This window comes from Mastigoproctus giganteus, chromosome 7 (assembly GCF_048544385.1).
Source record: "Mastigoproctus giganteus isolate SK-2022 chromosome 7, ASM4854438v1, whole genome shotgun sequence".
In the NCBI taxonomy this organism is placed as follows: Eukaryota; Metazoa; Arthropoda; class Arachnida; order Uropygi; family Thelyphonidae; genus Mastigoproctus; species Mastigoproctus giganteus.
In genome coordinates this window covers 24273684-24288382 of record NC_143581.1, presented here as the reverse complement: position 1 = coordinate 24288382, position 14699 = coordinate 24273684, and positions in this window count along the sequence as shown.

Genomic DNA, 14699 nt, shown 5'->3' with positions numbered 1-14699 from the left:
AAAAACCCCCAGTTTCTGAGGAGAAAAATCTTGCTATCTACACCTGAGACCGACTAACTCAGCCACGGAGTGAAAAAAGCCCATTAAAATTCCTCGTGTCATCGACAGTATTCGAACTCGGGCCTTTTCACCCGGTGTGGGGAGGACGGTGACGATACCACTGTGCTACAGCTCAGAGCTCAGAATAACAGCAAGAGCTTCATATGCTGGTGTTTGGCTAGAAACTTGATGAACAAGTGAGTTCTGTAGCTCTTAAAGAAAATGGCAACACCGCCTCCTCTTTGGTCAACTCTAGAAGTAAACGCTGATATATACCCTGCTGGAGTACAAGATGTAAAAAATTCTTGGTCTTTATCAAGGCAGGTTTCTGTGACACAGAGGATATCGATATCACTAGCGAACAGAATTTGATCAGTGGTATCCAGTTTGTTAAGGAGGCTTCTAAGATTCTGGTAAAAGACTCTGATTGTGCAATTTTTATGGATCTTTTTAAGGCAGGTGTCTCTAGTATTTTATTCAAGGCAGGCTTTCGAGTTTGTCGATTCGTGACCCACGTTGGGATGAGCATTTCCGAACTGGTTATCATTGGTGATTGAAGGCTGATGGTACCAATTTGATGATGCCGATGTTTGTCACCACTGGTATAATTTTGAATTAAACTGCGCACATTTTGAGAAATTGACCGAAATGTGGGGCATTCATGCTTGTTCCCTTGCAGCATTGATTGCTATCGAGGAGGGTGAATTAGTCGAGGTTGTTGATGGGGGCTCATTTTCTCAGAAAAGGGTATGATTATATACCTTGGGGCCAGGAGGCTGGATCTACAACCTCAATTCCTCTGGATCTACATCCAGAGGAATTGAGGCAGGGTTGGCTGTGGTATTGAGGGAATTTTGTATATCTTCAGATGGGACGTAGGTAACCCTAGAAGGGCTGTTAGTAAGCATGCTATCATATGACGTGGGCAGAGCTTGATGGGCGTTAATTGAATTATTGTTTAATTCTTGGGCTTGTATGGAGTGTTTGTTATTTTCTTGTGGGTTCTCTGGTCGAGATACTTCTTCACAAGATTGCAGCTGTGGTTGGTCACCAGCCTTTTGCTGTGCATGACTGGGCCCTACTAAGTGCTCAGTCGGAGTGTCTGCAGATCTATCTACTAATGGTCTCGAGTGAATTTGAGTGTGAGAGACAGGCTTTATAATGCTAGGAGGTTTGACAGGATGAGCAGTTTTTGTCCGTTTAGGTATTACTGGTGTCTGAGATGTCAGCTTGCCATTTTGGCTCAACAAAGAGCAGAGGTCGGAGAGCATATGAGTGATATGTTTATTTTGGTTCCTCAGCTAGTAAACTTCATCCTTCAGATCCTCAATTTTGGAACTCACTGGTAAGAAATCTTTATTGCAATAATAATAATAATAAAATGACAATACAGTTTGATAGACTGCAATGTTGCCCTTCACGGCCACCAGGCCAGAATTTAACAGTAATAATACAATATAAATAGGGATCACTGGTATAAAAAACATAGGAAATGCATATGTGGAAGTACAACTCAAAACTTCAAGTATCATACAGTTATTTACAATACAATATATAAAGAAGATATTGGCGGAAACAAATAATTTCATATACATATAATAATATAAACAGGCAACGTTCTTTTCGCTGAACAGAAGTAGTTAGTCCATCATCACTCACTGTCATACTGAAGAGTTAGTATGCCATCTTCACATCAGGTGGTTGGTTGGTTATTAGGATTTTTATGGCGCATCAGCATATAAGGCTATAGTGCGCCAAACATCAGGTGGTACTGGTGGCTTGCAGCATTAAGACGAACTTCGAGGAGAAGGATCAGGGACAGGGAAATACAATTCAAAGATGTGATGTCTGTATTCCCTGTCAGAAGCGACCTTATTAAGGTCAGCATCCAAGGACTGGGCACATGAAAGTAGCTGAAAAGGCAGGAACCTATCAGACAGGTGGAAACGGCTGAGATGTGGGCATACAGTTGGAGTCGCTCTGAGGGAAGGCTGAGGGACTCTCGATGAGCACAGGTCCCAGAATGATGGTGCCGAATTCTCGCCATCATTTTGATAGTAGTCGTAAGATGTTTCACCCTAATCAGCGTGGGGAGCCTGTGAATTTGAATCAAGCTGACCATTTCAGTTGTCCTTAGCTGTGGAAGAAGTTTATATTTGTTTACGGCCCATTTTAAGAGCCAAAACTCAGCAGAAAAAAGTGGCCTGATTGTGCTAATGGCAGCTGACGCCCATCTCTGCAGCATATAAAAGCGGAGGGTATACAGTGGTTTTTATATTTTTTCTAGTAGTTGTGACTTCATTCATATATAATGTAGATGCTGTTTGGCAATCTGTCGGAGTCGAGGTTCCAGGGTGAGGAGCTTGTCTATGTGGTAACTGAAGCAGAGCTCAGGATCAAACACAACCCCGAGATCAGTATGCTTATTGACAATGGGAATTGGAGAATTACACAGAATGGACTGAATATAGGAAGGCGTTTTCTTTAAAGAGAATATCATAAATTCAGATTTTTCTGGGTTTATTTTTAATCCGAACTGGTTGAGGTAGTTTTCAACTTCCGTGAGTGATTAATTGATCCTGTTATCATGTGAGGATAATCGTATGGAGAAATCGATGTGAGGAGCTTTATATCATCTGCATAACATATCATACCTGGACTCAACAAGATAAGACACCACCCTGTGGCACGCCTGAAGAGATACTTCGCTCGTATAGGTGCCCATGGACAGTAAACTGGATTATTCCGTTTTGAAGGAGTGACGTGAGGAACTATAGAGTGTCTCCCATGATCTGGTAGTGGGCTGAAAGTAGCTTCACCATTGCAGGAACGTTTATAGAGTCGAAAGCTGCTTCAAGGTCTGCATAGGTGACTGCAAGCTCTGCTTGGGATTCAAACGCAGAGAGGATAGAGCTGGTGGTGGCTAAGAAGTTAGTCACAGTGGATCTATGCGGAAGGGAGTAATGGATTTGAGGGGGCTGATGTGGAAGAAGTTGTTTAGTTAGAATGGGGAGAAGTAGGAGTTTTAGCAGACTTGAGGCGTTGGAGATTGGCCGGTAATGCTTAAGAAGTGTAGGAGATTGAATTTTGGGGATAGGCTTCACAAGGTAGATGTTCCACTGCTGGGGAAAGAAATGGCTTGACAAAACAGTATTAAAAATAGTTAGAAGGGGATCCAACATATATGGGCTAAGACATTTGATAATGAATTGGGGGATTCCATCGGCACCTGCTGTAGGGCCCAGGTGCCAAATGATTTATTGAATAGTCGGTCAGAACTTTATCATTGCGACTTGATTTGTCAATTGATAGTGCGGCTGTTTGTTTGATCCCTGTGCAATAAATTATTTTGAAGAGGCTCTTCCTCCTAGTGGTCTGGGCTGGGCAGCTGAGGTGATTCCTCAGCTGGCAGATTGAGCCTATTTTGGTTGGTTCTTTTTGTAATTTCGCGAGATCTAAATTATTGTGATATATGCCAAAAACGAGAAGGAAGATCCCTGTTCCTCCGGTGGAGGAGTCAGGAAAAGAATCTTCGATAGAGTCTTTGGAGGTAAGCTCTGAATCTTCGAGTGAAGATGAATCAGAAGAGGTCATGAGTCGACCGTCTGAAAAGAAGAGGATTCCGGAGGGGAAAAGTTCACAGGAAAAGACACGTACAGTTACGAAGAAGATTTCGAAACAGATACAGTGTAACCTAGAACCTTTTACCTTGCAGGAATTAGAGTCTTACAGAACCAAGTTACGGCTTTTTGTGTCAGCTTTGAATAAGCCAAGTGCACATGACTTGAATGTAGTAATGGGATATTGGGACAAGATGGTACTGTATGTGGAGTCTTTGACTATACGGAATGTACGGTTAGAGACGAAGCTGAATACTTTAAAGGAACAAAAAAGGAAAGCAGGACAAGTCCCTGAATTAAGATCATATGCAGAGGCGGTTAGTGCGAGTTTAGAAACCAAGTTGAATACTTTAATGGAAAAAGGTAAAGCAGAACAAGTTCCTGAACCAAGATCATATGTTGAGGTGGCGAGTGCAAGTGAGATTAGATCCAAGAATAAATCAGTTATAGTGAAGGCTAATGCGGAGAGATATAACACCAGTGACCAAGTAAAGACCGAGTTAATGGCACGAGTTGCACCGGTTCTAACTAATGTCAAGGTGGTGTCAGTCCGTCCCATACGAAACAAGAGGGTCATGATTGAAACTGCATCTGAGCTGGACGTTAAGAAAATTGAAGAATGCACTGAAGTGCAGAAGTTCGGAATGGAGGTAGAAAGGCCCCTTCGCCGACTTCCCAGATTGGTTATTTTTGACGTTAGTTCGGATGTAGATCGTGAGTCCTTTAATAACGAACTATGGGAAAGGAATTTGGTAGATGGATTTGACAATAAGGATCAGGTGCTCTCTGAAATAAAAATACTAGCAAAGAATAAAGCAAGGAATTCCTCAGGATATAACGTAGTGGTGGAGGTCTCCCCACGTATACGAAGATACTTGTTGAAATGTTCTAGAGTATTTTTAAATTGGAGTTCGCACCGTGTCCGGGAATTGTGGACTCCAACACAATGTTACAAATGTATGGCGTATGGCCATGTGGCCCGGCACTGTGACGCAGGCGAGTTCTGCAGTCACTGTGCTGGGAGTGGACATACATTCAAGTCTTGTACGCAGAGAGCAGAAGCTCCAAAGTGTGTAAATTGTTGGAGGAGGAGGATGCCTTCTGAGCATGAAGCTAATAACCGAATATGTCCAGAATACTTAAAAGCGGTTGATACCCTAAAGAGACGTACAGAATAGGATTAGCGGTGTCATGCGGGGGGCTTCTCCTCTCCCAGTAATTGGAAAAGACTTCTCCCAGTAGTGACTGGGGTCGTCAGTCACAGTGGCGTCAGTGTTGGGGTCTGCAGGAACCGGACAGGTGTGTGTTTGCAATGATTGTGAGTAAATTAGTAAGATCAATTGTATTGAATGAAATTTGTTTTATTATTTAGTCTGAGAGGTGTCAGACAATGTTTTTGCTAGATAGGGCAACCTACCTCCTCGCGGTGGGGACGGAAACTCGTGAGGGGGGCGGAGATGCCGTCTCCCCCGCGAGGCTAAAGGTTGTGCTCTCTTAATTGTTGCCATAAGTCAAGTTAGACTTTGTAATTGTTGTTTTTGTTAAGGTTGATCGACCTAAGAATTGTAACAAATAAACAGTTATGAAATATTGGTAGATGGGCTTCGGCCCAGGTGACCAGTTAGGAATAGCTTGAAATATGGTATGGAAATATGGCACCTGCTGTAGCAGAAGCTGATGTAAAATTAATGGCAGCAATAAGCTGTTCCCTGGAGATTGATACTGCAGACAGCGTGTCAGGCGGGATTCTAGTTGTTGGAGTATGAAGATCAGGACATTGTTCCGTGTTCGAGGCAAATCTAGATATAAAGTCAAGCCACTGGTCAGGTTCAAAATTTAGTGGGAAATCAGAAGGCCGCTCAGAGTAGGGGCATTTTCCGCTAAGAAGGGTTCTATCCATGTAATGCTTAATTTCTTTTGATTTTTGCTTATTAAATGTAAATTATGAGGATCAAGAAACTGGTACATTAGGAGGATCAAGAAGTCTACGCTGTCTGGCTGCAGAGGAGGGGTCGACACTGTAGCTTCGGCATTAATTCTTGGAATACCTCTTGTGACTAGAGTCTGGTTTGAGGTGGAGAATACGTTACTGACCGAGGCACAGTTTTGACCATTAGTTTCCGATGGAGAATTGGACTGATTAGTGTATACTTTGTATATCGTAGTTGGCAATACCGTCAGGTGTTGTTCCGTTGCCCACTGTTTCGTCACATGCGATAGTCATGAGTGAAGGTTCAGGCCAACCAGTGTTTGAATGTGAACGTTGAATGAGATCAGTGAACATCTGGTCGATAGGGCTAGTTTCAGTCTGGGACAGAGGAAGTTCAGATATTTCAGCCTCTTCTCCAAGGCATTTGTCACATGCGAACCTTCTCCGACGTAGTTTAGAAAGATGTGTGATGCCTGTTTTAACTAAGTGGGCACAAAAGGTTCATTTGCATACAAATGATATCGAATGGTTGGTTCCTTCCCGTCGCAGCAGACTAGGCAGACGAATTGTTGCAAGTTACTCTGTTTCTGACATGCCTCATATCGGGTCTTTAAATCACTTGGAAGCAGTAAAAAATGTTCAGTTTTAAGAGTTAATCTTTAACTCCAAGTACTGTAGTTTGTATGCTCTGGCACTATTAAGTTGCAGCTTTTATATTCGCGATTTCAAAGAGATTACTAAGAGAACGCAAGAAAGCATAAATAGTTGAGACAGGTATCCTAAGCACAAAAGACAGAAGAGAGGGAGGATTTCCCTAGGGAACCAGTAGTGGCGATGCTTTGTGACTCGATCAAGGTTGACTCAATGTCACCTTAAGCCTTTATGATAGCGGGGCGTTTGCTATATTCATGAGGGCTAAAGGGCTGCGCAGACATCATAATGAAGGATTTTAAACGTGAGCAGGAATACCTGTTTATCGTATCACGAAGATGACACCCCATCAAGCTTGAGCAGAGGAAGAAGAATTCACAGGTGGGCGAATCATTTTATAACGTTAAGTATAACTATCAAAAACTGAATTAATATCAAGAGCATAAACGAACACCGTATAACTCAACTCGCGCACGCGTACTAGTGATCAGCCAAGGCCATATTGCTTCGTGTACATGAAACAATTGGAATATGTTTCCACCATGCATGTTGAGACTGCTAGATACATGAGGAGGAAATCACAAAAGTAGTTTATATGTAATGACTATTGCTATTACAGTACTAGTAGAACCCCTGCAAATGTCCTTCTACTGGACAGCAACTGTACATTGCAGTGATGCTACATATACAGGGTACATTTACAAATGCAGTTTCATTCAGAAATACGCTGAAGCTGCAGCGAAGGGTAAAACATCAAAATATGAACAGAAATAACCTCGATATGTTTCAATAACGTGATGGCTGCACGCAGAGCGTGTGATAGGAAGGCGCATGTCGTTGAAAGAAGTGTTAGTGTGGGCGCATCTGCTAAAAACCGGGTCGATATCTCCTTAAGAATCAGTTGGTAACACTCTCCTGTCAGTTAGTGTCCTCAAAATGCGCTTTGAGCAGACAGAGTCACCAACCCAGAAATCTGAAACCATCATTTTATTTCCACTAAAACTTTTTTTGGATAACCTATCGATGTATTTCTCGTGGACAGACAGACATTACAACTCCAGCTTATGTAGCGGGATCCACGTGTCATCCAATGCAACAAATCGGGAGATAAATTAAACTTATAAATCAACACTATAATTAATTGTGCTACTATCACTATAGCACATTATCCTGCTTAGAACGCTGCCAGCAACCATTGTACTGTGCATAGTGTTGCCATCTTTTGGAAGGTGCCTCAACAATCAATGCACGGTATTATTAAGAAAAAATGATATGATGCATAAAACGAAAATTAATAAATAAACAATAAAACATCACTGAGAACCCCGGGATAACAAAGCACACATGTCATCTGTTAATCCTACGAGGAAGTACTAGACCTAAGACAGGAAGTCAAAGAAACGTGGCATGTGGAACAAGTAATGACCATCCTGATCACGTCTTTATCACTCATGGTGTCAAAGAGCCTTCTTAAGAACCCAGTGGCAATAGGATTCCCGGAGAACATTAACAGGGAAATCCAGAAAGCCGCGGTATTGAACATCTGTAGGATAGTCCGAGATTTCCTCGACCAATAATATAAACCGGACAACCACCCTTGCACCTGTTACCATTACCCAACGCAGAATAGGGAAAGAACCCATTAGGGGAAGAAAGAGATAATTATAATAATAAATTTTGGTTACAGCGCCGGATTCTCCACTGTTCTGGTCACTGAACAGCGAATAGCAGATCAAATACGGACCATCGTCATGGAAAACCTGATATATCCCACAATCTGCGAAAAAATAAAGTAGGATGTGAGTGACCAACTAAAAAGAACAAAGAATACGAACATCACGGAACCAGAAGTTGAGGAGAAACAGCAAGTAACGGAAGGACAACCAGGAGCAGCTATACTTAACAGATGGTGACGCGATATCTAGAAAGGAAGAGGAGTAGAAGAAGGCCCTAGCAGAATTCGAGGAAATATACCCCGCAAAGACCCACAGCACACGGAAGCAGAGGCCCAACAGAGGTTCCTATGACAAGTCACATACCACCTCGATTATTGAATATTACCACATTAACTCATTAACAACGAAGTAACACTAGATGATATGCCCACATCCATTTATTGTGCTGCCGTAGAATCCACCAGGATAAAGGGAAGAGAAACCAGAGACCAACAGAAAAACAAAGCGCAAAGACAAGGAAAAACGAGCCTGGGAAAGAAGGCTACAGCAGAAGATAGAAGTACTAAGAATGAAGATTAAACAACTGATACCTCCGAGACAATGGAAGTATGACAGATCAGAAAAGTGAAAATCATCTTCGAGAAAGACAACATCCACACAAACACGAGACCTAAAATCAGAGTATCGAAAAAAAACCTGTACACCCTCAGGTAGAACCTCCTTGTACTCAGTAGGAGACTCCGCTCATACACGGAACGAGCCCAGAAGAAAACAGACAACCGGATATTTTAAGAAACCCAGAGAGCCTTATACAGAAAGATCCGACAAAAGGAGAAGGAGAAACAGATTCAGGAGCAGAAATCATTCAAGGAGTTCTGGGCAAACCTGTGAAGCAGAGAATTTAACCATAACGGCCCTGCTCTACTGATAGACCAAGGACTAAAGAAAACCAAGGATATACAGGAAATAACATATTGCGAGATTCAGGAGAAAGAAGTATAACAGTCCATTAGGAAGTCCAATCACTGATGAACCCCAGGAGAGATATCGACAACAACTACTGGCACAAGAGGTTCAGAGAAGCAGTTTACTCAGATCAAATGGTAACCTGATAAAGTCAGAGCCCGTGATTCACAGAATCACCTATCGCAAGGCTAAGGACAAGGAAAAAAACTTACGACATGAATACCGATTACCTCTCTCGAACAATGTACAAGATTCTGAACAGCTGCATAACTAAGCAGATCTCAGACAATTTGGAAAGCCAGAATATCATAGCCCAGCAGCCGAAAGGTTGTAAGCAGATGAGGAAAGGATTCAAGGACTAGTTGACCATTTACGCAGAAGTTATGGAGAACGCCTGCAAGAAGTACTGAAATTTGCTCACAGCCTACTTCGATTACCGTAAGACCTTCGAATACGTGCTTCATCGCTAGTTGATAGATACAATGAAGATCCATAAAGTGAATCAGGCACTGAAATATGCCCTAGAACCAACCATGGCGACTTGAAAGACCACCATCAAGGTACAGAATATCGCGACTAGACAGATCTCCATAAAAAGAGAACTCTTCCTGGGAGATCCCCTGAGCGCACTATGATTATGTCTAGAACTCAAACCACTTCACACCATGGTCAAAACCAGCAATATGGATATACTCTAAAAGAATGGAGGAGGAACATGTACACCTACTCTCAGCTGTACATGGATGACATCAAACTCTAAGCTGCAACCGAAAATGAATTGCAAGAGCAACTACGGATCACTGAAGAACTCAGAATTGACATTATGATACAATTTGGTCTAGACAAATGCAAGACCCATAGATTGCATTAAGGATAACCAGTCGGAGGAAGCTAACAGATGAAGACCATGAAGAGACTGAAGCCAGATGAACCCACAGATGAAGACCATGAAGAGACTGAAGCCAGATGAAGACCATGAAGAGACTGAAGCCAGATGAACCCACAGATGAAGAGACCTACAAATACCTGCGGATGATGAAGGAACAACAGTTAAAATAAAAATAGACCATGGCTCCCTGACTGATAAATAACATTAGAGACTGAGCTGCCTGCTGAAAACAAAGCTGAATGGTTGGAACATGGTCAAAGCCACAGACACGTATACAGTTCCAGTACTAACAGGCTCCTTCGGGATCATAGATTGGAGCTGGACGAGTTATGAGAACGACCAGAATAATAATGACCAAGAGCCGTCAAGGCCACCCGATCTCAGCCATCGAGAGACTGGCCCTATCCCTGAAAGACGAATGGAGGAGATGAATGCCCTCATTGAACAAGAAAAGAAGCCGAATAAGAATCTACGGAATTAATTTCAGGAAAACACAGTGCCATTTAACAAGCTATAAGAAGTAACTCAACATCAGCAGAGACGTCCCAGTCACACTGGCTGAAACATTGGGGATGAAGGTACTACTCCACAGCAGTGATTACAATGACCTCCATCAAGGTTACCTAGATAAAAGGGCTCCCAACGCATGGCTGACGAGCGGGTAATGTAAATGTAAGATTATGTTGTTGCCATACGGCACCAGGGGTACCCCTATCTCCGCGTTGTATTCATTGTGATGAACCAGTTCTCTGGGAAATGCCAGAGATTTAAAAGTGTGTGAGAATTGTTCATGTGTAGTGTTCTGTACCGTTGTTCATCTGGTCATTTAACCGTTGGACCCCTATTGAGGACCAACGTTGCCCCAATTACGCCCTGTGGAGACAGACCAGGAACCCAGTAGTCGTATATTCACTCTGGCAGGTCCTGCCGCTTAATTTCCTGGGATTTTGGCCGCTAGCAACTAAAAAAAAAAGAAAAAAATGCGCTATCGTAGGGGTAATATTGCTTAGGTTTGCTAGGCCGAGTTGTGGGCTTAAGATAATTTTATCACGTTACGTTTTTGGTGTGTGGGCTTTCGCTATGATGAAGGTAGAGAAGGGAGGGAGACCAAAGATTGGGGAGGAAAGACAGAAATATAGGGCCAATAGAGTAGACAGCCCCAGTTTTCAGTGGGGCATGCCCATTCCCACCAGAGTAGAAGTTTGGGGATGGGGAAGAGGGAAAATAGAACGTCCCCCACCAAGGAAGTGAGAATAATAGGTGAAGAGGGAATGGGTGCCCTCTTCAGATCATCATAAGGCTGTTTGCAGCTGTTCTGCGTTTACTCTGTTCACTGCTCTCTGTGCTGCGTTTAGTCTGTTCTGTTTTGCCACGCTTGGGGCAAGTCCGTCCTTGCTTTTCTTTTCTGTGTGATCTTGTCCAAGTACACTCCCCTGCGGGTTTTCTGTCATATTTGGTGGCGATTTTTGTCAATCTCTGTACATTGCTGTAGATAGCTATTAGTGTTTTTCTCCTGGTGAATAGGTCTTACGCATAAAGTGTAAAGTGTGTTTAGTGTCAAGCGGCACCAGGGGTTTCCCTCATCTCCGCGTTGCTTGCATTGTGATGGGTGTGCCAGTTTACTGGAAATGCCAGAGATTCAAAAGTGTATGGATATTGTACATGTGTAGTGTCGTGTACCGTTGTTCATCTGGTCGTTTAGCCGCTGGACCCCTGCTGAGGCCCAACGTTGCCCTACCTTCGCCACGTGGAGGCAGATCATGAACCCAGTAGTTTCAGTTTCACTCTGGCAGGTCCTGCCACCTAATTTCCTGAGATTTCAGTGGCTAGGACATAAAAAATATAAAAAAATAATAAAAATATATATAATAAATAATAAAAAATACATAATAAATAAATAATAATAATAAAAATAAAATAATAAATATATTCTTATATTGTATGTGTATATGTGTGTATACAAATATGTATATACACAAACACACATATACGCATACACGTGCACATATATACACACACAACGTGCATGCACATACCAGCGTCAATCGTGGGGATTGATGTCGCTTGAGTTGATAGGCCGGGACGTGGGCGAAGACATTTTGGATGTGTTTAAATTTAGGTGTGTGGGGGGCTTCGCTAGCGTGAAGATAGAGAGGGGGAACTGAAGACTGGGGGGGAGAAAGACAGAAGTATGGAGCCAATAGGGAAGACAGCCCCAAGTTTCAGTGGAGCATGCCCATGCCCTACCAGAGTAAAAATGAGGGTGGGGGGACGAGAGAATCGTCCGATAGGGAAGTAGGGTTTAAAGGTGAAGGGGGCTATGGTGCCCTCTTCAGGCTGCCTTAAGGCTTTGGGAGCTAGGCTGCGGTTTGTTGTCTCTATTCCTATCCACTTGATTCAGGTTGGGACACTCATGGGGCAAGCCCCGTCTTTTTTTTTTTACCTTTTTTTCTTTTTTTTTTTTTTTACATTTCTTTTCCGTTCATTTTCTTTTTTTCTACAGTTTTCATTTCCAGGAGATGTCTCTGTCTTATGCAATTTGTTTATGATACTGTACTATCAGTCTCGATGTATGGCAATTAACACCCTTCTACTTGTGAAGAGGTCCTGTGCTTACTGTAAAAGTGCTCGGTACTCCTCTTCCGTGTCAATGAAGTGATGTTCAAGTCCTTTGGGGAAGTAATGGATTTTCGTGATGAGGGTGCATCTGAGATCTTCGTATTGTGGGCAGTCGTAAAGCAGGTGGTTCCAGTTTTCGACCTCCCCGCACGTGCAATTTGGATCATCGGCGAGGTCGAACCCAAACAGTTTCTGTTTGAAGGGTCCATGTCCTGTGAGTAACCAGGTCAGGTGGAAGCCCAGGAAGAACCAGCCTGGTTGCCTTGGGTATATTTTGTTGAGTTCTGGAAAGAATTTACGAGTGATCTCGCCTTTTGTCGTCTTTGTCCATCTTTGCTGCCACTCCTGAAGGTGGTAGGTCTGTAGTCGTGCTCTTTCCGTTTTTTGACTGCTTGCTGGGTTGATTGTGAAGTCCTGGTGATTGATTTGCGCCCAATCCCTTTGAGTGCAAGTAGAGCAGTCCTGCTTTCACAGCATCTTAATCCAGGGGGAACGCTCCAGCAAATACCTGCAGCGCAGGTGTACTTACCGTGCAGCAAGCTCGTGTGGTTGTTAATAGGATGGTCCTATGGGTCATGTCCAGGATTTTCTTGTTGGTTACCAGTGATCTTTTAGTGTACCATACTGCAGCTGCGTAGGTTACTACTGGGATGAAGGTTGCTTATAATATAGCATTAGGGTTCGTTTTTTCAATCCCCTTTCCTTCCTCGTATTCCTAGCCACTACGGCTAGGTATCTTCTTATTTTCATTCTTATGTGTTTTATGTGGGGGATGAAGGATAGGTTATTATCTAAGATAAGTTCCGAGCGGATGGCTCTTTCTCGAGGAAGGCCGAAGCATTGAGGCTCACCATCCAAGACCAGGTAATCAACACTTTGAATTACAAGAAATACTTTACCAAGGATCCACATTGACAGGTGACACATCTCGACGATGTCACCTGGTCCCAGAAACAATCCAGCACATCACCGCGTAAGGCTGCGCGATCACCCAGACGGACTATACTGACAGACACGGCCAAGCTAGCGAAGAAAAAGTAGTTGATCACAGAAAGTGTACCATATTACAAGTATGAACACCAGACCGTACTAAAGAACCCTACTCACAAATTAATACTGGAACCGTGCCGTAATAACCGACAAGACGATCCTGCACAACATCCCAGACATAACCTTCATCGACAAGAGGGAAATGGCTCCTTATCTGATCGACATAGCGGTGCGCAACACCAGAAATCTTCTGAAAACCTCTCAGAAAACACTCGCATGGAACTCCAGAAAGCCGCGATCCTGAGCACCTGTAGACAGTCAAACACTTCTCCGACCGACAATAGTTACCGGACACAGCTGTCCACTCTGTGTACTTGGTCTAACCGTGGAGGGATGACGAAAACCCATTAGGAAAAGACAGTGATAATAGTAATATTCAGTTATATTTTATATTCGTAAAACATAATTGCTTTTAAATCCCTGCCACTTTGGGAGACAATATATTCTGGCAAACACTGCCACCTATAGACATACTTCGCAATCTCATTATCAATAACAGAAAGCTAAATTCTGAAGAAGCCTTAGAGAAGAGCTATCTTTCTTCTAAGGCTTCTCCAAAATTAAAAACGAATTTCAGTCTCTGAAACAACATTTTATGTAGTAAGTTCTGCGTACTAAATGGGATGTGCCAGTCATAATACGAATTCTCTTATTATGACGACTTATAAATCATTTAGGATGACGCCGGTTTCCGGAGGTTTATTGCATTTACTGTGTGTTATTTCGTGAGGCAGTTTGATACTGGAAATGGCAAACGATATCCTGTCCTCTTTTGTGAGGTAGGAGTGATTTACATTTCTAAAATAATTCACAAAATATGCCTTAATATTTGTTCACTGTTTTGTAATTCCACGAGTGTGCTCCAATACTTTTGGTTATGTACTGTTCCTACTAGATGAGCTTCATTCGCAAGGAAGTGGTTTCCTGACTGATTCCTTCACTAGGAGTCAGTCAGGAAATGTCAACAGTCAGTCGTGTTGGGGAGCACGGCAATTTTTCCAACTGCGCTTCCCACAAAGACAAAGGGACAGCTCAGTTCACGCACAGTACTTGTCGCCTTAATACCTACATATTAGCATGTGTACAATACATCGCGGGCATTGATCGGTTAGCGAGCAAAGCTGTGAAACAGGTGTGGTTCATCCAATAAGACATTCTGTTAAAACTATAGTAAATAATTCTTAACTCAGATCAGGAACATTCAAGCAAGACGAGAAGACAGCCAAATTTAAACCGATTGATCGACTTTCTTAAAAGAA